General features: G+C 48.0%; 1 protein-coding gene across 2 annotated transcripts in view; it reads left to right on the top strand.

Annotated features, from left to right (window-relative positions):
- The window catches only part of NDEL1 (nudE neurodevelopment protein 1 like 1), a 42,356-nt gene that overhangs the window by 2,597 nt on the left and 30,364 nt on the right, over window positions 1-9,395 (top strand). The window contains exon 2 of one of the 2 annotated variants that reach the window (XM_077746538.1): window positions 4,981-5,131. The exons of the other annotated variant lie outside the window; for it this stretch is intronic. The gene's annotated coding sequence lies outside the window, so the exon portion shown is untranslated. The remainder of the gene's footprint in view (window positions 1-4,980; window positions 5,132-9,395) is intronic. 2 annotated transcript variants of the gene reach the window in all.

Below are 9,395 nucleotides of genomic sequence, written 5' to 3'. Positions count from 1 at the left end.
TCCCCTTCCACCCCCCCCCCCCCGCCACCAAAAAACAGATTGCTAAGCAGATAACACAGTGGGAACAAGGTCAGATGGAGCCCCGTGTGGGGATTTATCTCACAAAACTTGGGATCGTGACCTGAACTGACATCAAGAGCCAGACACTCAACTGAGCCACTCAGGTGCCCTGGCTTTCTCATACTTTTAACAGCACTGAGTATTATCATTCATTTTATTTTATTATTATTTTTAACAGTTTTAAATGCTTATTTTACTTTTGAGAGAGCAAGCGAGCACGAGTGGGGGAGGGGCAGAGAGAGAGGGAGACACAGAATCCGAAGCAGGCTCCAGGCTCTGAGCCGTCAGCACAGAGCCCGACGCAGGGCTCGAACCCACGAACTGTGAGATCAAGACCTGAGCTGAATTCGGACACTTAACCAACTGAGCCCCCCAGGCTCCCACATTATCATTTATCTTAAAGTTTTCTCCTCTGATTAGCGAAAAGTTATATCGCGTTGTTATTCTCAGTTTTGAATGCTATTTTTCCCTTCCTTGGATTGAGAAAGTAATCTGTATTCGCTGTAGAAAAGTTGGAAAGTACAGGTATACACAAAAAAGAAAATATCAATCACCTTCTCTGGAGTCATGTGCTTATAAAAATAAAAGCAGAGTCATCTTAATTTATATTCATACTTTTGATTTACTTCTCATAATTTGTTCTCATATTGTACATAGTTCTATGACATTGTTAGTGGTACCATGGTACTTCATTGTGTGGATATATTTCATTTGATTTCATTTATATATTTATTTATTTGAGAGAGAGAGAGAGAGCATTGAGGTGAGGAGATGTAGTGAGGAAGAGAGAGGGAATCCTAAGCAGGCTCCATGCTCAGCATGGAACCCGATATGGGGCTTGATCCCACGATGCTGAGACCATGACCTGAGCTTAAATCAAGAGTTGGGCACTCAACTCACCGAGTCTTCCAGCCGCCCCGTTGTGTGGATACGTGCACATACCCTGTTGATGGACACTTAGGTTCTTCTGGGTTAAAGTTTTCATTAACAAGTTCCCCTTTTGATCATGAGCCCATCTGACCTCGTTCCCACTGTGTTATCTGCTTAGCAATCTGTTTTTTGGTGGGGAGGGGAAGGAGAAAAGTAAAATTTAATCCTTTTCTGGTTAAATTATGACTAATTCCAAATCAGGGAATACAGACTCACAGAGATTTTCTAGCACTTTCTGTCTTTTTTTTTTTTTTTCCTGTGGGTCGGAGGAAGAGAGAGTGAAGGTCACTCTGCGGTTCTCCTTAGATTTCTCTGCAGCTTGCAACCCGAGGGAAAATGACCGTACGGAAGCACCAGGGAGGAGTCAGTTGGTTAGTGGAGAGAACACAGAAGCCCATCAGGCAGGCGTCCGAACACACAGTAGCTCAGGAGAGAAAATCGGAAAGAAGGAACTGGTCTGGGCATCAAAGACTCCTCAGTCCTGTTAACTGTGTGTCCTCAGGCAGGTTGCTCACCCTCTCTGGGCTCCCCACCTTTCTTCCTCATCTCAGGTGGATTTCTGAAGGTCTCTTGTGTCTTCCCAGCCTCTGTGAACACAGGCTTTGTCATGCCTGCCGTGCAACTCGGACAAATTGCTTAACTCCTCCGAGACGTGGCTTTCTCATCTGTAATGTGGGAGACTAAGAGCTACTTCACAGAGTTGTGTGCCTGGATGTTTGGCAGGTACCTGTCACAGGGCCCGCCCCGTACCAAGTATCCAATGAATGAAAGCTATTTTTATTGCACGCCGATGGTTATGGAAGAGGAGGGTGATTATATCATCCCACGCTGTGTGTATGGAAAGCAGCACTGACTTCTCTGAAGTGGTGTCTGAGGTCCAGCCTGCAGCTGGGTCAGATTCCAGGGGACGCGGCTCAAAGTCTCCGCCGGCCACTGACCTCCCATTTCAGCTCATTCTTCCCCAGCGCCTGGGTGCTGTCCAAACGTGCACCGAGTTCCCACGCAGCTGTTTACCATGGAGAAATAGGATGCCAGGAATGTCGGTCGACATGGGAAGCAGTGGGAGGCTCCGCTTCCTAAATATAAAAGACTCATGAGTGTCACCGAAGGGGACCCGAGCACTAGACGATATGAGTCACCAGAGTGGGGATGCTATTGAGGAAACGTTGACATGCTTCGAGTTGTGATTAAAGAGCCCGGAGATGGGGGGGGGGGGAGAGGTTGTGGGTGCTGCTGAAATTTCACTCTTTGCTGCTGTGCGCTCTGGGACAATTTCCCCTCTTCTGCAGAGCCAGCTGGCTGGGTTCTATTTTCCTCCCCCGAAGGACGGCCTTTGTAGTACCGGTGGCCTGCAAAGCGATGTTACATGGTACAGACACGGACACTTGAGGTTTTATTTATTTTTTATTACTGTTGTAATGTTTACTTTTGAGAGACAGAGAGATAGAGCACGAGCAGGGGAGGGGCAGAGAGAGAGGGAGACACAGAATCCAAAGCAGGCTCCAGGCTCCGAGCTGTCAGCACAGAGCCCGACGCGGGGCTCGAACCCATGAAACACGACATTATGACCTGAGCCGAAGTTGGACGCTTAACTGACTGAGCCACCCAGTTGACTTTAGTCCTTTTTTTAAAAAAACAAAAAAACAACAAAAAAAGAAAAGTGACTCAGTTAAAAGATGGTATGCAGAAATGGGAAATATCGCGAATGTGGTAACAGAACACGGGATGTGGCAGCGAGCATAACAGCGCCCCAAAGATGTCCACATCCTAACCCCCAGAGCCCGTAAGTGTGTTACCTTCTATGGCAAAAAGAGCCTTGCAGACGTGATTAAGGCTTTTGAAAAGGGGAGATTATTTTGCAATATTTGGGTGGGTCACATGTGATCAAATGAGTCCTCCTAAGAGCAAGCCGTGCGTGTGCGTGCGTGTGTGTGTGCGTGTGCGCGTGCGTGTGCGTGTGTGTGTCCCAGTCAGACAATGGGACGCCAGAGGCAGCTGCTGGAGAGAGGTGGTCACCAGCTTAGAAGCCCTGAGGTCGCTGGAAGCTGGAAGTGGCAAGAACCCTTGCCCCACCCCCCGGGGGGCCCCCAGCAGGAGCCAGTCCCTCTCAACACGTTGATTGCACCCCTCTAAGTCTCAGTTTGGGCGCCTGCCCTTGGGAACGGCAGCAGAATACACTCGAGTTGTGTTAAGCCACAAAGCTTGTGGTAATCAGTTCTAGTGGCCACAGGAGACGAAAACACCAGACTTTAGATGCCCTTGAAAGTGGTTCATTCTGGGGGCGCCTGGGTGGCTCGATCGGTTAAGCATCTGACTTCGGCTCAGGTCATGATCTCACGGTTCGTGGGTTCCAGCCCGACATCGGGCTCTGTGCTGACAGCTCAGAGCCTGGAGCTGCTTCAGATTCTGTGTCTCCCGCTCTCTCGGCCCCTCCCCCACTCACGCTCTGTCTCTTTTTCTCAAAAATAAATAAACATTAAAAAATGTGTTAAAGAAATGATTGTAGGGTGGAAACTAGATTTCTGCAGAATGAGCTTATATATATTTTCAGGAGGGAAAACCATCAGACTGGGCTAATTAGGGAGCCCTAGCAGAAGAAATTAACTCTTGTGATTTGCGCCCCACAAGTGGGAGCCTTCGAAACTTCCTCGAGTGTGTCCTCATTTGCTCTTGTATCTGATAGAGTGACTTGGCTTCAAGGCTGGAGTTTAAATTTTTTTTTTTTTAATGTTTTATTTATTTCTAGGAGAGAGAGAGAGACAGCGTGAGCAGGGAGGGTCAGAGAGAGAGGGAGTCACAGACTGAAACAGGCTCCAGGCTCTGAGCTGGCAGTCAGCACAGAGCCCGACGCGGGGCTCGAACCCACGAACCGTGAGATCATGACCCAAGCGAAAGTCGGACGCCCAACCGACTAAGCCACCCAGGCGCCCCAAGGCTGGAGTTTATAAAGGTCCTAAAGCCACAGACTTAGGAAATTCTTTGCAAAGAATTTCGAGGAAATTATCTTGCTTTAAATTTGGATGCCTTCTTTTTTTAAAATAAAAAATATACATTTAATCATTTTTGGTGAAAAAATAAAGAAAAGAACCTGGGTGGTTCAGTCCATTAAGCGTCTGACTTCAGCTCAGGTCGTGATCTCACAGTTTGTGAGTTCGAGCCCCGCATGGGGCTGTCAGCACAGCGCCCGCTTTGGATCCTCTGTCCCCTTCTCTTTCTGCCCCTCCCCTGCTCATATATATGTGCGCTCTCTCCCTCTCTCTCTCTCTCTCTCTCTCTTTCAAAGATAAATAAACATTAAAAGAAAACTCTCATATGTTTTTTGGATGAAATATGGAATCTTTTCTTTGCTGTTCTACTTGAAATGTTTTTGATTAGGAGCAAGGTGGAATATGGTATGTGTGTCAGCTGCCTGAATTTAAAAATTTTATCAACTGCGTCTTGTTACTCATTTTTTTTTTAACGGTAGAGTTCTTTATTGGAGTTCTAAATGATAAAAGTGCTTTGGTAAAAAGGAAGAAAAAAGAGGAAGTACTCAGCAGCAGAGAGCAATGAAAATATTGCAGAACTTAAAAAACATTCAGTGGAAGGTATTTCTGCATTCAGTAAATGCTAAGTGCCTGCCAGGTACTGCCCTAAATGCCACCATTAAAATATAAAATACTGAAAAATTCTTGGGGTGTCTGGGTGGCTCAGTCGGGTTAAGCGTCCAACTTCGGCTCAGGTCATGCTCTCACGGTTCGTGGGTTCGAGCCCCGTGTTGGGCTCTGTGCTGCCAGCTCAGAGCCTGGAGCCTGTTTCGGATTCTGTGTCTCCCTCTCTCTCTGCCCCTCCCCTACTAGTGCTCTGTCTCTGTTTCAAAATTAAATAAAACCAAAAAAAAAAAAAAAAAAGAAAGAAAAAAGAAAAATTCTAGCCTATTTGTTTCTTCTTAGTATCTATCACTACCTGGCATGCTAATGTTTCTTTTCTGTTTCCTTTCTTTTCTGTAAGCTGGTTTCATGATCTGCTCTATTCCCGGAGCCGAGACAGAGCAGGCACTCAGTAACCATTTGTTGAACAGCCGTTCAGTCCTGGTAACTTTGACTCACTGGCTTCCCTGCGGACGGGTTTTGGCTGAAATTGCCCGAAGCAGTCAGCACAGGTTGGTAAGAAGCATTCCATTTCTTTCAAGCCCTGTCATTTCATTCGAATGGGTTGAGAGCCAGCGAAGCCAGCGCCACCTTGCCTCTGTAAAGGTGTGTGAGCAGATATTGCTTTTGTCTGGGGACAGTCACGCTGTTTATGTAGGTGTGATGTCAGTAGCCCTCAGGGTTGCCAGGTGTCACCCAAGCTAGCGATTAAGAGCGCGGTGCCATCCTTCTCTGCGGAGGCAGCCGTCACTCTGGGGCGTGGGTAGTGACCCAAGGGGCCGGGTGGGAGGCGGGGCTGACAGTGAAGACAGAAGCTTGGAGCAGGGAGTGGAGGCTCTGAAGCCAGGAAAACCGGAAGGCTCTAGATCATTCCAGAACGGGGGGATGTCTGCCTTTCAGGTAGGTTGCTGGGGAGGAAACTGGGGCAGCCCGAGAGATTCATGGGAGCGTGGCACGACATCAGGTTGCATTCGTGGCGTGTTGGGGGAAGGCTCAGCAAAGGCTCTTGCAACCTCAGTTTACCCCCCCTCCCCCCCCCGGATAAGGACGAGGGCCCTTTCCTTCCCGGCACCAGACAGGTGACAGGAAGGCCCGTTTCAGCTTCAACCTGAATTGTCCTCATTCTCACCTGCAAGGGGCCACCTCTCAGCAAGCCAGCCCGGAGGCCGGTGCAGGGAGGGGGACCCTTCGGGCACGTGGTCCTCGGGCGGAAGCAGGTGGCATTCTCAGACAGAGACAGTGGAAAGGGAAGGAACAGCAAGGCGGTTTGTTACCTAAGCCACAGCAAAGTCCTCATACCCCATTCCCGTCTTTCCGTGGACCTACAGACGCCTGGAATTTGGAATTTAGGGGACAGAGATTCAGACAGAAGAGCCGAGGTTTGGAAGGCCCAGTTGCTTTGCGTCGTTGGCGAGCGCGGTTTGTTCCAGAAGCTACTGAGGATGCAAGAAAGGCAACAAATGAATTTATTTTTGTCTTCAAGGTGGTACGGGATTACCCCGGGCTCGGCTGTTCGTGGCTGTCTGGTTCAAGGGTCAGGGACCAACCAGAAGGCGGCATTTTTGACTCAGACATTAGCTGGTTACCATTCCTTTATTTATTTTTTAATATTTTTATTTTTTTCTAGGAGAGAGAGAGAGAGAGAGAGAGAGAGAGAGAGACAGCGTGAGCAGGGGAGGGTCAGAGAGAGAGGGAGACACAGACTCTGAAATAGGCTCCAGGCTCTGAGCTGGCAGTCAGCACAGAGCCCGACGCGGGGCTTGAACCCACGAACCGCGAGATCATGACCTAAGCGAAAGTCGGACGCTTAACCGACTAAGCCACCCAGGCGCTCCTACCATTCCTTATTTTAGAAGGGGGAATTTATCATCTGGTTGAAGGCTGGGCATTCTGTAGACCCCTTAGCAAGTAATGCATCCAACCAATTTTTATTTATTTAAAACGTTTTTTAAGAATTAAATTTATTTGAGAGATAGAGGTAGATAGATATAGAGAGAGAGCACAAATGGGGAAGGAACAGAGAGCCAGAAGAAGGAGAATCCCAAGTGGGCTCTGGGCTGTCAGCACAGAGCCTGACGCGGGGCTAGAACTCACGAACCGTGAGATCATGACCTGAGCCGAAATCAAGAGTTGGACTAACGGACTGAACCACCCAGGCGCCCCCCAACCAATATTTATTGAATGCCCACTTTATGCCAGGGACTGTGATAGAAAGTAAGATAAACTTCTCTATTTAAGGCATATATCATGATGTTTTTTATTTCCGTATCTCTGTTGCGTTTTATATAGCAGCCCTTTATTGTAAGGGCCTTGACAGTTTTATGGAGGAAGACAATCAATCCTGTGACATCAAGCCCTATATTCACTCAGGGACCAGCCTTTGCCACACCTCATCTCCCACTCTGGGTGTGTTCCTTTACAGCACCTGTCATAACCTGACAGAAGGAAATTTGTGTACTTGCTTATTGTCTGTCTTCCCTGTTAGAATAGAAACTCCATGCAGGTGGGGGTGCTTTTTAGAGTGATGTGGTTGAGTACCCAAGGCTTTGAACGGTGCCTAGAACACAGCAAGCACTAAACTCAGAGCTGATCAATGAGACTTGCTTCCTTCTAGAAAGCTACTTCTCACCTCAAGGTCCAAGAGAATAATTTTTAAATAAAAACTATTATTATTACGGTTTTTCTTTATTATTACAAACAAAAGCAACAGATGTTGCCTTGGGGATTATATGTGTTATAGGCTGGGTTTAAGATTTGGGCTACAGAGGCATCCTGGGGGACCCAGTCAGTTAAGCATCTGACTACAGCTCAGGTCATGATCTCGCTGTTCCTGAGTTCAAGCCCCGTGTCAGGCTCTGTGCTGACGGCTCAGAGCCTGGAGCCTGCTTCGGATTCTGTGTCTCCCTCTCTCTCTGCCCCTCCCCTGCTCACACTCTACCTCTGTCTCTCTTTCTATCTCTCTCTCTAATATAAATAAACATTAACAAATTAAAAAGATTTGGGCTACAGAAAAGCCCTAATTGCCCATGACTTAGAGGTCAGTACCTTTGTAACCTGACATCACCTAAGTTCAGCCTTTTATACTAACGAATCTTTGTATAATGTGTTTTTTTCTCAGATTTTGGGGCATTTTCCAGAAAGTGCTGTCGGTCTTGTGTTTGGAGTTACAGCCACCAAACTATTGATTCATTCTTTCACTTTTAATGAAAGCACATTGAATTGAGTGTTTGCTAAATGCCTGTTGCTGAGGGATAGTAGGACAATCACTATTGTCCCTGTGCTCTGTGAGCTGTGGTTTTTTCTGGGGAGCCTGGACACATCTATGACCAAAAAGCTGGGTTCAGTAAGTCTCCTGTGAACTATGTGAGGTTCTTCTTGAACTTAGAGGAAGGAGCATTCATTTTGAGGCTTCAGGTATTCAGGGAAGGCTTCTTGGAGGAGGTAGTATATGAATGAGACTTCAAAAGGCAGAGAGGAAGGTGGGCTGGCCATGCCTAGGGAGCATCTGTGGCGTGCAGGGCAATGGGAGTCAATAAAAGGCCCAGAGAGGGGAGCCTGGGTGGCTCAATCGGTTGAGCATCCAACTCTTGATTTCGGCTTGGGTCATGGTCTCGCCGTACGTGGGATCGAGCCCCGTGTCAGACTCTGTGCTGACAGTGGGGAGCCTACTGGGATTCTCTCTCCTCCCTCTGCTTCTCTGTCTCTCACAAAGTGAATAAACATTTTAAAAAGGGCCCAGAGAGGCAGGGAGCTGTTTGGGGGATACAGTAGAGGGTCAAGGTGAACGGTAGAAAGTAGACAGTAGAAGTGGGTTGGAGTTGCTTTGGGAGGGCCTTGAATGCCAGGCTTTGTAGTTGACCACAAAGTCAACGGGACGCTGAAACAAATTTTGGAGCCAGTGGTGCTCTGTACACAGAGCCATTTTAGAGAAATTATTCTGACGGCTGTGTGGACTGTTGGGCTGGAACAAGAAGAAATTCAAGGGAGAGAAGTGTGGGAAGGGAGGAAAGGGGGAAATAGGAGACTCAGGACTGGGGAGATCCAGGAAGAAAATACTGGGTAAATGGATTTGAGAGAGTCTTTTGGGTTTGGTGCCCTCGAGGGTAAAATGAAAGCGGGGGAGGGGGATAATTACAGGTGATTTGATGAGGCCTTTGGGTCTTAGTAACTAGGGAAGTGAAGCTGTCATTGGCAGAAGCCTGAAACTCACTTTGAACATTTCAGCTGGGGCCAAAGAAGGATGTGTTTTGGGGGTTAGGCAGGAGATGGAGGAAGTGGTGGGACATCTGGTGGATGTTTCCAGCAGGCCACTGGAGTCCCTGGCCCAGCCTGGGTACAGAAAATAAGGGCCACAAAAATATGGAGAGATTCGTCTGAATCAAACCTTTGACACTGAGGTGTCTGCTCACCTGATTCACAGAGGGTTACATATACCCCATCTCCTCAGAGTTTCCAAGGCAGGCCTGTGCGCACCGCGTCACTTTTGTGTGTGACGTGGCCGGAGCCCAGCATTCTCATTAGCGAGAGTTGACATTGGCGGCCAAACCTCTCCAGAGGCAACTGGTCGACCCCCACTACCCCCAGCGGAAATCGGCCTCTGTTTCTCGAGTCTGAATGAGTTGGTGGCAGGGAAGGGGGGGGCATTTTTGCTTCCTCTCAGGGACTGTGATAGTGACCCCTTTAGCTCTATCCCAGAGGGCCTTTGTACCGGGACTCGTGCTTCAGCATGAGTCTTAATAGTTTACGAAGGTAGAGAATGGTACAACTTGGCTCATC

Source organism: Crocuta crocuta, unplaced genomic scaffold, assembly GCF_008692635.1.
Source record: "Crocuta crocuta isolate KB4526 unplaced genomic scaffold, BGI_CrCroc_1.0 scaffold139, whole genome shotgun sequence".
Lineage (NCBI taxonomy): Eukaryota > Metazoa > Chordata > Mammalia > Carnivora > Hyaenidae > Crocuta > Crocuta crocuta.
The sequence above is the reverse complement of the archived record's forward strand: the minus strand, read 5'-3'. Positions and strand labels throughout refer to the sequence as shown.